The sequence below is a fragment of the Gallus gallus genome, chromosome Z, assembly GCF_016699485.2.
Source record: "Gallus gallus isolate bGalGal1 chromosome Z, bGalGal1.mat.broiler.GRCg7b, whole genome shotgun sequence".
Taxonomy (NCBI): domain Eukaryota; kingdom Metazoa; phylum Chordata; class Aves; order Galliformes; family Phasianidae; genus Gallus; species Gallus gallus.
This window is the reverse complement of record NC_052572.1, coordinates 79,924,564-79,942,211: the sequence shown is the minus strand read 5'-3', so window position 1 is coordinate 79,942,211 and position 17,648 is coordinate 79,924,564. Positions and strand designations below refer to the sequence as shown.

Here is a 17,648-nt window from a genome sequence, read left to right as displayed (position 1 = left end):
AATGCTTAGCACAAGAGGAATTCCATTTCACAAACAGAAATACGCACTCAGCTCCCAGCTGACTGACTCGAGATGTGAGGCAAAGGCAGAGGCAGGGCCCGTGTCTCTGTCGCCTTCCGACACGCACTTTCGAGTACCAATGCCTCAGAGCCCTGAGGAATCTGAGGCGGCCCCCACCGCGGCCTACCCCTTCTACCTCCTCTCCTCTCTCTGCTTTGCTGTCAATAATGACGGCTTCGGGGGCGGATGGAATCCTGTGGCTCTCCATCGCCGTTCATTCGACACATCGAGGAAGAAAACCACCCGCTGAAGATAAAACGCTCAGAAAAACACCGTTCTCAAAAGGCACCGTTCCCCACAGCCTCGCAGCTCAAACCCCCCGCAGGCGGCCGCCATAGTGACTACGAGTACTTCCGGTCCGGTCCCCGGCCAGAGCGCAGGGTGGGCTACGGCAAGCTCGGAGGGCCAAAACTGCCCTCAGCGCGAAGCGGAGCTGTGTGTCGCTCTACTCCTAACCCCTTCTGAGCTCTGTTCATTATCTGATGGGTGTATTTGAAGTGGAGGGTATTTGACGCTGCTTAGAGAACGAGGGCCTGTGAAAAAAGGGCGTGCTGCATTTTGTGGTGCAAGATGTTCTGGGAACTGCTGCTAACAATGCCCAGCAGACTTCCTTTTGCTGGGGAGAGGTTTAGCAAGGATTTTTTATATTGAAAAGAGTTCATCCTTTATTTTTTTTCCACTGACCGTCCGTCGTACTGCTTGAGAAATTGCTATTTCTTGCTGTAGAGAATGCACATGCACCTGCACTTGTATCTGCACAAAGAATCATCTAAACATCTCTGTACGGGTTTCTTTCTGGCACTGGGATGGAGCTGTGTGGAACACAGACTTGGATGAATCTTCAGTCAGGTGCAGGGACGCGTATGCTCATCTTAGATGTCACGCTGACAGCAGCAATAGAGAGGCAAATGTCATAGGGTTTCATGGTTTTTTTTTTCCTTTTGTTTCAGTCCTAACCATGGAAGCATAGAAGCATTACCCAGACCAATTGAGCATTTTCTCACATGGGCTTTCTACCAATGACACAGGGCAGTGGAAGTCAGCATTTGAAGCATCTGTAACAGCCCTGCAAAAGACTGGTGAGAGTTACCCTGGCAGCCTCTTTTGGCAAACCTCAGGTCTCTGCAAGCTGTTAAGCTGTGTCGTAAGTCCTCCCGTGGTGCTGACTCAGCTCTCCCTGTCTTTGGTGTAGGAGAGCTGGTCTTCAGCTCCTTCCTGTTTCCTGCCTATCTGGTCCCTGCTTTGCCCGTGGCCCAGTGAGCCGTTTACTACTCGCCCCCAGATTTGCACGTGTGGATAAGAGCATCTGCTTATGTACGTTTCTTTTCTGCTTTGTGGTGTCAGGCTGAGCGACAGCTCCCAGCCGAGCTTGTGGTTAGCGAGACACGGAGTAGCTGGAGATGGAGTTCTCTGTGTCACTAAAGCATGAGCTTGATGGCTGCCGTGAGCCAAAGCAAGAGAGTTTGTGTGTTTGACACACCGCTGTGCGGGTAGAGCAGGGCAAGGGGGCTGATTTGGACGTGCTGCTTTCCCAATACGGTGGCTGTTTGCATGGCAGTGCTTCTGGCATTGCAAATTGTGTCAGATGTCAATGAATTCCTTGGAATCTGTTGAGTTGACTTGTGCAGGTTTCATTGTGGAGCTGAACCCTTCCTGGCCGCGCTTGTGTGCATAGCCATGGCCTTTGCTTCTTTCTGGCCTTTTTTTTCTTGGTTGCGTTTGGCACTGTGCAAGCCGTGAATTGCCAGGGAAGAGCTGGAAGTGCTCTGGAGTTGTGGAGGACAAACTCCCAAGAAACAACGTGCAGCTTCAAAGCCCCAAAGTTTGGAGAGGTGAGGGATGCGCTGCCTGGTGCAGGACATGATGCGCTCTGCAAGGCGCTTTCCATGAAGACCTCAGATCTGCGCTCAAACTGCATCCAAAGCAACCCAATGCCCCATGCTTGTTGTTCCCGGAGGTATCGGGCCAGGAGTTGCTGCTGTGTTTGCAGTGCCCTTGTGTCAGCAGGGTGACGTTCATGGGGTCCAATGCCCTCAGTCATTCCAAGCATCCTTGCAGATGTTTCCTAGTGAGGGGCATGTTTCATTGACACCATAGGTTGTTTTCTGGAAAATGAAAGAGTGGGCTTGCGTACCTCCAGATGGTTTTCACTTCCTGCTGACCATAGTGCACGTCATGTCTGCTGCCATTGCCCCACGGCCCTGTTGTGGTTTAAGCCGGTGGGTGGCTCAGCACCACACAGTCCTTTGCTTACTGCCCCTTCCCGGGGGGATGGGGGAGAGAATTATGGGGAAAAAAAAAGAAGGTGGAACTCATGTGTTGAGAGAAATCTCTTTCCAGAGGTAGAGAAAAGGACAGAAGTAATGGATGCACACACACACACACTCATATATATGAATGTATGTAACAAGTGATGTAGAAGCAGTGGCTCAGCACCTCCCAAGCAATGGGCAAGCAGAGGAAGAGAGTGAGATGAGCTCCCACCCCCGTTAAAATGCCTTCCACTTGATGTCATATGGTATGGAATATCCCTTTGGCCCGATGACGTCAGCTGTCCTCATTTGGTTCCTCCCAGCTCCTTCTTGAGAGCTTTGCTGAGAACGGCCTTGGCTCTGTCCAGGTCTGCTTCTCAGAAACTATAAACATCAGAGTGTTCTCACTGTTGTAGCATCATAGCAGACACTGAAGAAAAATGGATCCCACCTGAGACTAAGACAGCCCCCAGTGTCCGTGCAGCGAGCCGTGTGGGGCTGCAGGTCGTGCATTTCCCTGACAGCATTGGCCAGGGGTGCTGGGGAGGTTTGCGTGCTCAGCTTGGGCATCACGATGCGTGCGTGTCAACACAGTATGCTTTGTGCTCTCCAAGCAACAGAACAGCGTTTCATCAACAAGGTGCCATCATATTTACTGGAACCAGATGCGTCTGTGTCTCTGAGGCTGGGTTTACCCAACGAGCTCTTCTCGAAGGAGCTGTTTTGATTCCCTTTGTCCGTGTGCGAGATGCGCTTATCCCACTTGTGTTCTGTCCCTCGGTATTACTCTTGGTGGGCAGAAGGAGCCGGTGGATTCAGCAGCAGTAGATTCTGTTGGTTCCTGTCTGCTGCTTCATCCCTGGAGCTCGCTGCTGCACGGAAGAGTACAGGCGTGTTTATCCCAGGGCTGCTGTAAAGGGGACCCCGGTTGGCGTAGAAGCGAGCAGCAGCTAACGGGCTGTGCAGAGGAGGGCTTTGCAGAAGAAGCAGGAGTGCCTGCGTCCATCTGTATCCTCAGATACGTTCTGGCGGTGAGGCAGCAGCTGTGGCCACAGTGAGTGAATGCAGACTGGGCCTGGAGCTGCCACGTGACACTTCCTAGCCCGCTAGTATACCTGGCAAAGCACAGCCACCCTGCACCCAGGGCAAGCGTTTGTCTTAGTGTCATGTTTCATGTGAAGCTCAGGCATGGGGGGCAGCTTCCCCCCAAAGAAAAGGAGTAGGAAATGAGGTCATCGTGGAAGCCAAAAGGCAAAAATGCGCTCGGGAAAGAAATTGGCAAAGCAGTCTGGTAGTAGTGCTGTGTTTCTCTTCCTTTATTTCCATCCAGGTGCAAGAGATGGCTGCTCTAAGCCGCCCTTGGGTGCAAAGAAGGACCCTAGTGTGGATTTGCCATAGGCCCAGCAGAGGCTCAACAGGACCAAGCGCTGGGTCCTGCACTTTGGTCCCGCCAACCCCATGCCAGCTTCTCCAGGATTTGGCTGGGATAGAATTCCAACCACGCACTGATTTCTCGAACGCTGGGGTGCCCTTTTGGAATCCTGTGGTCTTGTGACGTGGTCTTGCCTCCCCACCTTGTCCGTCCATGGTGGAGCAGCCGGGTGGCCCTTAGTGATGTCATAAGCGGCTAGAATGAGGGGAGGAGCAGCGCGTGCTGCTTCCCTTCATTGGAGCGCTTGAGCTCGGCGTGTGTACTTGGCTTGTTGCACTTGTGCATCTATTGAGTCGGTTCGTCTTCAGCCCGTCTTGCGCAGCGCCTTGTAGGTAAGCTGAGACGGTGCGGGATAGACGGGTGGGCAGTGAGGGCTTGAGAAGTGCTGGCTGGCAGAGCTCCTAGGATCATATTGCTTAGGCTGGACCGTCATACGCCATTTTCCCCCAGGCCATCACTTCCAAAGCCATCCATCAAGATGGCATTTGTCCCACGGTTTTTCCCTCGCCTTCCTTGCTAAATTCTGGAGGCTCACTGACCTGCTCTTTCTCTGTCCCCTGCCCACCCTCCGCCTGCTCCCTTGGTGCAGCTTTTGCTCGCGGAAGATCAGAGCAAAGTGACAAGGAACGGCTGCGGGTTCGAGGATCTTCTTCTCCCTTGTTCTGATCTCTTGCCAGGTACGTGCCATGTTTTGTATTGCCACACGGTTCAGCAGCCTGTGTTTAGTCACACTGTGTGTAGTAACACAGCCTCGTCCAGCTGAAATGCAGCTCTGGTCACGTGTGGGTTTTTTCCACTTCCTCTCCAGCTCAACCCTCAGCAGGATGCTTCCTGTAGTGCTGGGAGCAGCTACTGTGAAGGAAGGCAATCCCTTAGGCAAAGAGCCCTAGCCGCAGTTTGTGCAGAGCTGCACAACATGAGCCAGGGGCAGAAGCGAGCATGCTTTGGCTGTGTGAGTGTGCCCGACAGCTGTAGGGAGCACAGCAGGCATGCAGGCAGAGGAAATGCGTGGGCAAGGCTGCGGCCGGCGCTGGTGCTGAGGCTGCTGCTGGGAGCCGGGGCTGGGGAGCATCTCCAGCCCCAGCAGTGACACCTCTCTCTGGCCTGCTACTGCGCTCTCAGCGTGCTGCGGGCAAATGCATCTGCTGCTTTGTGCCAGAGTCCCCATCTGCTAGCAGAGGGACAGCGACTTGGTCCAATGCTGTGTATTGCAACGGCTGTCCCGTTTGAATAGACTGCAGAGTGGTTGTTTCTAGAAGTAGTTCTGAAGAAGTCTCTCGATCCAGTGCTGTGTGAGCACAGGAAATGTGTTTCTTTTCTGTTGCAGCTTGTCGCGCCTGCTGTGATGGGCATCGCGAGCAGCGAGATCAGCCGTAGGCCTGACCGGGCGTTGACGGAGGTACAGTGTGAAGCTCTGCTTGGTCTCTGTTCCCTGACTTGGGCCAGCAGAATGAGCCACCGGTGTGCTCTCCTGCTTTTCAAGAGAGAGAGCATCCTTCCGGCTCTCTCGGTGTCACTGAAGAGCTGCCTTAAAAGCTTCATTGCCTTGCTAGTGGCATCGAGATGGCACCCTGAAATCCTCCTTGTTTGTCCTCAGCTCCTCACCATGGCCTGTGCTCTCTGTTTCAGTCTGAGAACCAGGGGAAGCCCTTGCTGGTCCAGGAGGAGCCATCTCTTAATATTCCAGCTATTGCTGCTGGCCATGTTATTAAGAGATACATTGCCCAGGCAGCGGATGAGCTCTCCTTGGAGGTAAGCAGATAAAGAAGGCGTTCCTTGTTGTCACGGACAGAAGAGTATAACGTGTGAATGCATCAGGAATATTCTCAGACACCTTCAGAATGCCTTGTGAGGTGAAGCCCAGAAGATGCAGGTCCAGATAGGACTTGCACTGGGTTGGATGCAGGGAGGAGTTCAGCCATGTCTAAAAGATGGTTTCATTTGGCATGCTTGCACTGTATTCTGTGTGGTGTGTAAGGCAGTGGCTCTTGTACCTCCAAGCCCAGCTTTCCCACAGGAAATGCCTGAAGAGCTGCCCCAGTGCAATTGCTCTCAAGCTGTGCGCTCTTTGGCAGTGCAGAAGAAGGGTGCCATTTCAGCTGTGCTTTCCTCCCAGCTGTGCTGAAGCTGGGATTGATGTTGCAATCTCTTGCAGGTGGGAGACCTGGTGTGCGTTCTTGCTATGCCAGCAAAGGAGCAGAGCCCCTGGTGGAGAGGCAAGCGTGGCTTTCAGGTAGGCACGAGCTTCAGACTCGTGGGCGCAATTGCAGTCAAGTCAGGAACATCAGCTCAGAGCTGCTTGGCCTGCACAGTGTGGCTTCTGGACGTCAAACAGTTTCCCTGTGTCGCTGGTCAGAGGACTTTCCCTTTGGCTCTGTGCTTGGGTAGGAAACTGTCTCCTCATGTGACTTAGAAGCAAGAGCCTCTCGTGCTCAATACGCAGTCAGAAGTTGACCACCTCTGTCCCTTTGTACAAGCACGGAGGACAGCGCCATCTTCTGCCAAACCAAGTATTGGTTTTTGTAGGTCTTTTGGCTGCAAATGTTGGGCGAGGATTACTTTTGTGCAGGCCATTCTTCGTTGGTGCAACAGTCGAGGCCTGAGAAACGCTGCATCCAGTATTCCATCACTCTTTCTTTTCTTCTTACAGGTTGGGTTCTTTCCTGGTGAGTGCGTGGAGCTCATTAGTGGAAAAATTCCTGAGGCCCTCCTGAACTCAGCGCCAAAGCCAGGTACGGATGTTACATGTGGTGGCGCGGGGAAGTCAAATGGAGTCTTCTTCTGGGTGTGTTCTGTGTTGAATACCTCCTTGATCCATCCCACGTTCTCCTCTGTGTTGATGATCCTTTCCTGCATCCCACGGGGCGTAGGGCTGCTGTTCTGTAGGCAGTGAGAATGAGGGCTTGGGCAAATGCTCGAATCCTTGTAGAATGCAGTGTTGGCAATGTTCTTGCCGCTTTGATGTTCTCTGTAGAGTGTGTTTCCGCTCAGCCTGATCGCCACTGAGCCCAACCTGAAATGAACTGGTTTCTTCCTTTTGTTGTGCAGTGCCAAAGAAGCGTGGCAAGCTCCTCAGCTTCCTTCGTTCCTTCGTGAAGGCCCGCCCAAAGGAACCGAAGCAGCAGCAGAGATGGAGCTGGAGAAGGAGAAGGGAGGGGTGTTTGGCTGTGACCTGGGAGAGCATCTTCTCCACTCTGGCCCGTGATGGTAAGGAACAGCCCGTTCCTGAGAGCTTCCTCTCTGTTGGGCATGTAAAGATGAAAAAAAGGGAGATCATGTCTAGCAAGGGCAGGTTGATAGCGGTGGAGAAACGTGAAATGGGAGTTGATGGCTGAAAGGGAAGCTGAGGCTAATGCTCATAGGAGGCCGGCACACTTGTATTTGCTTAAAGCCAAAGTGTAAGCCAATCCCCACGCTAGCCTGAAAACCAAGGAAGCCTTTTGGCCCAAGAGAGTGTAGCTGCGTCAGTTTCCTAGCTCTTCTGGACATGAGGTCTCACGCCTCCATTGCGGTGGGAGCTGTGATGGGACTTGTGGCAGTGTCTCTGGCTTCCCCAGAATTACTTTCTGCAGGCTGCTTGGCAGGTTCCTGGCATTTCTTGAAAGCCAAGAAACCACGTCCGTGTCCCTGGCTCCTGCCTGTCTGCGCCGTCTGCGACAGCCTCTTTCTCCTCTACGGAGGAGGCAAGCAGTAGCCCGGCTGGGCTTAGTGGATGGGATGTGACAGGGGCAGCGGCCTGAAGCAGGACTTGAATCAGGAGCTCAAGCTAAGCGCTGGCCCTTGTTCTGTAGTCCCCCAAGGTTGTGCAGAGCTGCGCTGAGTTCATTGAGCAGCACGGCGTGGTGCAGGGGATCTACCGCCTGTCCGGCGTGGCGTCCAAGATCCAGAAGCTGCGGTAAGAGTGCTTCTGGACTGTATGTTGTCTTGCTTTGGAGTTGTTTTCCTCTTTCTCAAGCCCTCTGTTTTTGTGTCCTTCTCTCCAGCCATGACTTTGAGTCGGAGCAGATTCCGGAGCTCACCGTCCGGGACATTCACAGCGTGAGCTCCCTGTGCAAGATGTACTTCAGGGAGCTGCCGAGCCCTCTGCTGAGCGAGCAGCTGCATGGCAAGTTCTCGGTAAGCACAAGGCAATGGCCCTCCATGTCCCTCTTCCCTGTCCCATCCACACACACGCCTGCGCACCTTTTTTTTGGTCTTTTTTCTGTTGAAGTTGGGGTTTTGATGGACATCCATTGGTGTCTGTGTACAACAAGCAGCTCATGCTTCCTGCACACCGCGTGCACCGTAACACCTGGTGTGTGCATCCTGCCATTGGAAATGTGGGAGATGGAGCAGCAGTGCCCTCTGCAGCTCTGAGGCCCTTTTTCTGTTAGCCCATGCGCTTGACCTCACATGATGTGTGTCTCATTCCCTTTCTGCTCTTCTTCCAGGACGCTGTTTGTGCCGGGTACAGATGAGGAGCGGTTGCTCCGAGTGCAGGAGGTCATCCAGCAGCTGCCCGCGCCTCACTACAGGTCAGAAAAACTGCTGCCCTCAGTCTGGTGAAATGCAGCAGGGCTGAGATCGGAGGGCGATGATGCGATTGCAGGCTAGGCTTTGTCTCATGCTCGCAGCGTGATGGCTGTGTGTGTTGAAGTTGAAGTGCTCGATGGCGCGTGCCTGAGCCGCTTCAATGGATGGGTCAGCTCCTGGGCACGGGGGCATGGCTGGTGCAGCTGATGGCTGCAGCTGTGCTGTGCTGGGGCATGGTGCTGCAGCGTGGCACTTGGGGAAAGCTTGATCTACTTGCTATTCCGAAGCAAGAACAAGCAGTGGCATGAAGTGAGGTTTGTTTGCTGAATGTGAGCCCGGTGTGCTCAGTGGTGCTGAAGGTTTGGCTCTTGCTTTCCAGGACGCTGGAATACCTGCTGAGACACTTGGCTTGTCTGGCTGGGAAGCTGCTCCATCACAAACATGCCTGCTAAGGAACTTTAGCAATTGTGTGGGCTCCCAACCTCTTCAGGTAAACTTCTTTTTCCGTCTCAGCACAAGGCTTAGATCTGTTCTCCCCACGGGCACACTTTGGACGAGGACGACAATTTGTGCTCTCTTGGTTTGTCAGATGGGGCTGGTGTGTCCTTGATCACCGGGGAGAATGTCTTCAGTGGCATCAGTGCTTGCCACTGCGGAAGTCTCCACAGCCCAACCTGGACAGCCTTTGGCTGCCCAAATGCCAAACGTGGGGAAACGAACTCGGGTCAATGACTTCTCCAATCTGCCTTTTCTACAGATCCCAGCAGAACGAGGCTGCCTGCGCCAGCGGAAGAGCTGCCTGCGAGGAACTGCAGAGGCAGTCGGACGTGGTGGAATTCCTCATCAACCACACCGACGTCCTCTTCTGCTCCAGCTCCACATCAGGCATCGGAGATGGAGCAGGTGAGCGTCTTCCTGCATGAGCTTTGTCTTGATGAGACACCTTGATCAAATGCAGGCCTTCTCCAGGATTGTTGAGCTACGCTTTTGCTATCGAGGGGCCAGAAGACTTTGTGGGCTTAAATGAGAATATGGCATCCTCTGTGGCTGGATGCGGAGAATGTCCAAGCCCAAAGTTGAGCATGAGAAAACCGTCCCTGTCATGGTAATGTTTTGTGTGCAGGTGAACCTTGATGAAAGGGTTCTGACCTCCTCTTCTTTCACTTGACCAGAAATGCAATGCTGAGAGATGTGCGGCACCTCCCCCAGAACTGTGATGGCTGTGCCTGCTGCTTTCTGATCCTCCCTCTTAGCTGTGGTCTTCCCTTCCAGGGCGCAGTTCTTCCATCAGGGCCCGAGTCTGTGCGGGTGTCTTCTCCTGCCTCCAAGCTGCTTACTTTGGAGGAGGCACAGGCACAGAGGGGAGGCCACAGCACCTCTCCCGCACTGACCACACATCATGGACATGGAAGTGGAAGAAGGCCCCGCCGCTGCACAGGGGAAATTCCACACAGTCATTGACTTTCCGTCTGAAAGGTAAAGAGGACTTTCTTTCCAGCAGCTTCCTATCAGACTTGGTTGGGTGGGCTTTTGTGGGTTTTTCTCCACTATTGCTAGTGCCAAAACTTGCAGAAAGTACGTGACGCCAATGGTGCGTGTGGTGGTGTACTGCATGTCCCCTCCCTTTGGACTCTGAGGTTCAACTAACAGGCATGCTCTGCATCTGGGTTGACATGGCTGAGGGGAATGTAGCCAGCAAGACTCCAGGGCTGAGTTCTAGAAATGGAACCGTCCTCAACCGTGTGAATCAGAGCGAGCTTCTAAGTTGTGTTTCAGCAGGAAGCAGGCAGTGCTAGGAACAAGTCAAGTGTTGGCAAGTGCTCAGGGCAGCTCTTCCCTCACCCTGCACCATGCACGACTCACACTGCTCCACTCTTTTCTCCCTCCAGACCAAGTCCACCCAGCAGGGTGAGGGAATCCCCAGCATGCAGTTGGTGTTCCTGTTTCAAGCCCAGAAAACCATCCTCTGTGGCCAAACGCCAACTGCAGCGCGATGCCAGGGAGCCCTCGGAAACAGAGGTGGGGTCCTGGCAGGTAAGGGTGCCACATCCAGCTGTCAAAAACCCTGCTTGTCAGCGCCATCGAATTCATGCTTGCAGTGAGCTTGTTTTTCCTAGCATTCAAGCCCGTGCATACCATCTTTGGTTCAGCCCTGTCTTTCTTTCCAAATCTGGTGTCTCTGGTGAAGTCAAGATGTGGACCTGCCGGAGCACACCCTGTCATGCCTTTCCCCGAGTAGTTTGGAAAGAGACGGGAGATGGGGCACCACGCGTTATGTCTCAGAATGATTCCTTCTGCACACTTAGGATGGAAGGAAGAGTACCTTTGTGGCTCCGTGTTGCCTCTGTATCAGCAGGCACACATTTAAAGAGAAAGACAAACAACAAAAGCCGCCAACAGTTCCTTTCGGAGACAGTGCTCCTACTGTTGCTATTATCCTATTGGCTTGGTCCTGCTGCCACTGCATAAGCAAATCTCAAGAAACCACTCTCATCATTCAGCTTGTGCAAGTTTGCCACTAACTGTTTGCCTGTGGTATCTACTCCTTCCTAGGTGAACCGAGCCCCTCAGTCCACGCAGAAGAGCCAGAGTGTTATAGCGATGGTTCACTGTGTGCATCCATGTATGGAGAGCTGCTTGGGAAGCACAAATCGCTGCAGCTCAGATGACAGCCTTCCATATAACATCAGTGAGGGAATGAAGGTGCTCATCCAGGTGGAAGCCCTCATCTCTCCTGGCTGTGCAGAAGACGCTGACCTGAGCTGCCAGAAACAACGGAACCGAGCTGGACTGTGATGGGGCATCATTGCAGTGCAGCCCAGCCAAAGCACAGCCCGAGTTGCCCGACAGCAGCAGCTCCATGCAGGAGCAGGTCAGCGTCAGCCAGGAGGAGCCGAGCCTGGTGGAGGGGGCCGTAGAATCAGAGCTCCAGTCCCAGGCACCGGGCAGCAGCACGAGCTCTGAGCGCCTCTCTCCTTCACCAGAGAGGATGAGTCCCTGTGTACACCGGACCCTCTCACCAAAAGGCCCTCCTGGCTGTGAATGAATAAAAGCACGCTGGTGCTGGATCAACGCCTTGACTGCCTTCTGAGTCTTCATTCCCAGGGATTGGGATGGATGCAAGCAACAGCAAGGCAGCTCACTGTTGCAAGGCTATGGCTGTGGGCTGTGCGTGCAGCAGAGCTGCGGGTTTGTTTCCCATTTTGTCTGGCTGTGGGATGCCTGCAGCGAGAGCTGTGCTCCCGTAGTGTATGGTAGCAAAGAATCTCCAGCATCCGGGATGCTGCTCATGATCATGGCCAGCTTGCTGGCTGTGGCTTTGTGATGCTTTGAGTGAGGGCTTTTGGATGCTCTTGGATGCCTCGGCTGGTCCCCGCCAGCTCTCTCCTCCTCTCCCTGCCGTTGTCCATTCGTGGCTCCAGCTACGAGCTGGCCCTTGCAGAGCATCTGCAGCCCTGTCAGCATCAGCATCCAGCAGCAGGCAGGAGGATCTCCCCCTGTGAGCAGGCATATGCCCGTCCCTCCCCCCGGGCTCTCATTGGTCAGCGGCAGCTCTGTCCCCTCCCCCGGTTGTCTCATTGGTCAGCGGCATCTCTGTCCCTCCCCCGGCGTCCTCATTGGTCAGAGGCATCTCCGTCCCTCCCCCGGCGTCTCATTGGTCAGCAACAGCTCTGTCCCTCCCCCGGCGTCTCCATTGCTCAGCGGCAGCTCCGCCGGCTCCCATTGGCTGAGCCGCCGTGCGCCGGGAGCGGCCGTTGGGAGCCGGCAGTGTCAGGCGCGGCTCTCGTCAGCGAAGCGCCGCTCCGGCGGCCCGGGCGCGCCCCGAAGTGATGAGCGCCGGCGTCAGCCGGAGCTGTCGGGCAGCACCGACCGGAAGCCGCGGCCACAACGGGTAGCGAGTGCTGAGGACAGCTCCGCCGGAGGTGTGCGGGCGAGAACGGGAGCGGGAGAGGGAGAGGGGCCCTGCGCGGCCCCCCAAGCACCACTGCCCTCCCCTCCCCCCGTGGAATCCCCGTGGGGTTGCGCTGTGGGATTGGGATGAGGGCCTTGTGGGAATGTGGCTGGGGATGGGTGGTGGGATTGGGACGGAGGGATGGCCTCGGGTCCCCCAGCACCACAGTGCTGCTGCCAGCATCTGAACCATGCCCCCTCCCACCCCCAACCCCTCCAGCGCTGCTCTCGGTGCCCGCAGATCCCCTGCAGCTCCCCAGAACCGGGGCTAAGGTGGGCCTGTGGCTACTGGGAGCTGCGGGGAGGCTTCTTGATGCAGCTGGTAAGAGAACCTACGAGAGGAGCTGCCCTGTTAGACCTGCTGTTCACAAACAGAGAAGGTCTGGTGGGAGATGTAGAGGTTGGGGGCTGTCTGGGCAGAGTGACCACGACATGGTAGAGTTCTCGATTCTTGGTGGAGGCAGGAGGGGGACAGCAAAACTGCTGCCTTGGACTTCCGGAGGGCAGACTTTGAATTGTTCAGGAGACTAGTAGGGAGAGTCCCCTGGGGTTCGGTATTAGAAAGCAAAGGGGTACAAGATGGCTGGTTGCTCTTTAAGAAGGAAGTCTTAAAGGCGCAGGAGCAGGCTTGTCCCCCCTAAGCCGCAAATGAGCCGGTGCGGAAGAAGACCGGCGTGGATGAATAGGGAACTCTTCTTGAGGCTCCAGGAGAAAAAGAGAATCTACCTCCTGTGGAAGAAGGGACGGGCAACCCAGAAGAATACAAAGAAGTTGTTAAGATGTGCAGGGAGAAAATCAGAAAGGCTAAAGCCCAGCTTGAACTCAAGCTGGCTGCTGGGGTAAAAGGGAACAAGAAACTCTTTTACAAGTATATCAACAGCAAGAGGAGGACCAGGGAGAATCTCCATTCTCTACTGGATGAGGCTGGCAATGTAACCACTGAGGATGAGGAAAGGCAGATGTTCTGAATGCCTTCTTTACATCTGTCTTTAAAAGACAGAGCGGTTATCCTCAGGTTTCTCCTACTCCCTGACCTGGCAGCCTTGGCTGGGGAGCAGACTAAACCCCCCACGATTCAGGAGGTAATCAGTTAGAGACCTGCTACTCCAACTGGACTGCACAAGTCCATGGGGACCGGATGAGATTCACCCGAGAGTGCTGAGGGAACGGGCGGAGGTGATAGCCGAGCCGCTTTCCATCATCTATCAGTGCTCCTTGTTGACGGGTGAGATCCCAGAAGACTGGAGGCTTGCCAATGTGACTCCCATCTACAAGAAGGGGCTGCAGGGAGGATCCGGGGAACTACAGGCCTGTTAGCCTGACCTCGGTGCCGGGGAAGATTATGGAGCAGATTGTCTTGAGGAGATCACGTGGCACATGCAGGTCAACCGGGGGGATCAGGCCTAGCCAGCATGGGTTCACGAAGGGCAGGTCCTGCTTGACAACCTGATCTCCTTCTATGATCCAGTGACCCGTCTGGTGGATGAGGGAAAGGCTGTTGATGTGGTCTACCTAGACTTCAGCAAAGCCTTTGACACTGTCTCGCACCAGTATTCTCCTCCAGAAGCTGGCAGATCGTGGCTTGGACAGATACATTCTTTGCTGGGTAAGGAACTGGCTGGAGGGCCGGGCCCAGAGAGTGGTAGTGAATGGAGTTAAATCCAGCTGGCGACCGGTCACGAGTGCTGTTCCCCAGGGGTCGGTGCTGGGGCCTGTCCTCTTTAATATCTTTATTGATGACCTGGATGAGGGCATTGAGTGCACCCTCCAGTAAGTTTGCAGATGACACCAAGCTAGCTGGAAGTGTTGATCTGCCTGAGGGTAGCGAGGCCCTTACAGAGGGATCTGGATAGGTTGGATAGCTGGGCTGAAGCCAATGGGATGGGATTCAACAAGACCAAATGCCGGTCCTGCACTTTGGCCACAATAACCCCAGGCAACGCTACAGGCTTGGGGCAGAGTGGCTGGAAAGACTGTGTAGAGGAAATGGACCTGGGGGTGTTGATTGATGCTAGACTGAACATGAGCCAGCAGTGTGCCCAGGTGGCCAAAAAGGCCAATGGCATCCTGGCTTGTATCAGAAATAGTGTGGCCAGCAGGAACAGGGAAGTAATTATTCCCCTGTATCAGCACTGGTGAGGCCGCACCTCGAGTACTGTGTCCAGTTTTGGGCCCCTCAATGTAAGACATCGAGGCCCTGGAGTGTGTCCAGAGGAGGGCACCAAAGCTGGTGAGGGCTCTGGAGCACAGGCCTTATGAGGAGCGGCTGAAGGAGCTGGGGTGTTCAGTCTAGAGAAGAGAAGGCTCAGGGGAGACCTTATTGCTCTCTATAACTACCTGAAGGGAGGTTGTGGTGAGCTGGGGGTCAGCCTCTTCTCCCGGGTGACTAGTGATAGAACGAGAGGGAATGGCTTCAAGCTGCGTCAGGGAAGGTTTCAGGCTGGACGTTAGGAAATACGTACTTGTCTGAAAGGGTGGTCAGGCACTGAAATGGGCTGCCTAGAGAGGTAGTGGAGTCACCGAGCCTGGAAGTGTTTAAAGAGCGTTTGGATGTTGTGTTGAGGGACATGGTTTAGCGAGAACCATTGATGAAGGGCGGATGGTTGGACTGGATGATCCTGTGGGTCTTTTCCAACCTTAGCGATTCTATGATTCTATGATTCTATAGGGGGATATGGGTGTGACGGGGGCTGTGCAGGGACTGTTAAGGCGTATGGGTCTATAAGGAGCTGAGGGGTACTCTAGGGGGGTTCTGGGGCTGTGGTGAGCCATCGGAGGATTTGGGCTATAGGTGGCTGTGGGGAGGTTCTGGGCGGGGGGGGTATGTAGTCAGGCTGCCCAGGGAGGTTGTGGATTGTCCTTCTCTGGAGATACTCCAAACCCAGCTGGATGCCTACAGTACAGCCTGCTGTATGGAGCCTGTTTTGCGGGGGGTAGGGGTTGGACTCAGTGATCTTTAGAGGTCCCTTCCAGCCCCTATCAGTTGTGTGATTGTGTGACTGTAATCGTTGCTTCTTGCAGCAGTAGAGTGTTTCAGAAGAGAGAAAAAGATGGCGGCGGTGAACTGGCTTTCTGTGGATGGTAAAGCTGTGCTGAGAGCTGGGCAGACTATTGCAGCTGAAAATGCGTTGCCAAGTGTGCAGACGCAGAGGAATAACTTTTCCGTGTAGGTTGAGCTTGTCTAAGGTAGGTGTCCTTGCTAGGTGAGCTTCGCTTTAAAGGCATCAAGTAGTAATTTTAAAAGTAAGGTTGCCAGTTCTTTTTTTGCCCAAGTGATTTTTTAGCCGGGAGAGATTGAAGGTGCTGTTTGGTGATGGAAGACGGAGAGAGGAAAAGCAAGTAGAAGGGCATGCTGTGCATAGCTACCACATGCCATGGGCACCGTTGTCATCCTGCACAAAAGAGGAGCAGCTCAGCAAGCTTGGCCTGGGCCGTGGGAAGGAGCATACAGGACATCTGGACCAAGCGGAAACGATGTTAGTTGTGCAGGTTGGTTGTTTTCTGCTGTTTGTCCCACGTCCTGTTGCTCAGTGGTAGATCTGTTCACGTTCAGTGCTGGCAGAATGTCCCCGAGCATTTTTGTTTCAGCTGTCGCAACACTTTGATCCCCTGCTGCTTGGCTGGGGCGTTTGAGGAATGATGCATGTGCTGCTGTCCAGCCAGGCTCTGGGGATGAGTCTGCGTAGCAGGGTATGCCTGAGGCTTGGGGACCAGGCCAGGTGGAATCCAGTGTGCTTTGCTGTCGTTCTCAGTGCTTGTTTTTGCTCAGGAGGGCAGGTGGTGAACCTCATGAAGCAATGCCTGCAGACGGGGTTTGCGGAGCAAGAGGTCCTGCAGGCCTTGTGTGACCGCCATGGAGCTGTAGCGAGGCTGCGTCAGTGTAAAAGAGCAGAAATCCCCGGAGGTGTGAAGGTGAGCTGTGGGCTCCAGTAGTGCAGGAGGGGACGTACGTGCTCAGGGTTTGACTGCTTCTGCGTGTGTTGAGTGTGATAGCACTGCTTGGTCCGTTTGAGTGTATGGAACAAGTGTGACATCCTTTGTGCTGGAGTCGTGTGGAAGGAGTCCTATGTGTTTGCGACCTGACTTGAAGCCAGTGGGCATCACGGAGGAGTAGGGGAAGGGGATGAGGCGAGGCAAGCTGGGGTAAGAGGATGAGGCGTAGGAACAGGAATCTGTTTGGCCGATCTGACGTGCTGCCCTTCTCTTTTTGGTTTAGGAATCTCTGTGTGCTTTTTAATGAAGAACAATCTCATTGTTCATCTTGTGAGCGAATTCATTCAGGCCTGTTAGTTGGTGTTGTTCTCTCCATGGAGCTGCAAGTGAAATGGATAACTTCTGGTGTGATGTGCGGCCCCCCTCCCGCCTTTGCAGATCAACCAAGTTGGCAAGGCCTGGCTCTTGGTTGGTGAGCTGTGCCCAAGGTGAGAGAGGTGTCTCTTCTGGGCTTGACGTGCGGCAATCAGACCGTATAGCTGGTAAGGATATAGAGCAAGGCATGTGTTTCTTGGTGACGCGCGTACTCCCTGGTGCAAGGGGGATCCGCTCCACCTACCATTCACACTAACTTGCCCCTGTAGACATCTAATCAGCTCCCTGCCCCGTGTTTTCGAGCTGCTCTCCAGTCCTTATTTCGATGGCCTTCATCCTCCTGTTATTCCTGACCTAGTGTCTGTGAAAGTGCTTGCAATCCCTTGTTTTCTAACACTCTCTATCTAAACTCCCTTTGTTTGCCTCTTATTTCTACTTTGTGCAGCTATTTTCCCTTTTTCTTGCTGTGAGGCCCTTCTGTCTCTAACTGCAGGCTCCCTGTTCTCACTCTTCAGTTCCCCCCTTTTCTATAGTCTATAGCAGGGCTTCTACCTGCTAGATCATTTTTATTCTGTTCTACATGTCCCAAAATAGGCCCTACTTCCCACCTTTGGCCTCAATGCATGTCTCTTCCCATATCTCCTTTTTCTTTCTAGTACCTCGGCACAGGCAGGCAGAGCATCTCATCATTGACACAGGTAAAACCTCCCAACAGCACCAAGAGGATGCAAACTAGGAAGAGCTGCTTTAACCATCCTAGATTCAGTAGCCAGCTAGTAGCAAGTTCCTTAAATCTCCTTCCCAGCTGGGGTCATCCTGACTTGTCCTAGGCAGGACTTTCGTCTGTTCCCAACTTTCCATCAATCTCTCTCGATTCTTAATCCTTCTTGCTGTAAGCACAGCGACTCTGACTTATTACTGTGCATACCCCTCCTTCCTTGGCTGTTAATCGGTCTAGTGCCATCCTATTCTGGAGCACAGCTTTGGATGAAGGGGATACTTTCTTCTTGGATTGCTCGTAATGCATCCGTTGTGTTATTCACTATGATTTCCAGAGTTGCAGAGATATGACTCTAGCTTTTTCTAGCTGGGCAACTCCTAGAGCCGGGATAAGGGCTCTCGGAAAGCGGTGG

The 17,648-nt window shown here is 53.9% G+C and overlaps 1 pseudogene; it reads right to left on the bottom strand.

The window, feature by feature from the left end:
- Positions 1–17,648, bottom strand: part of LOC112530760 — an 851,315-nt pseudogene that overhangs the window by 401,495 nt on the left and 432,172 nt on the right.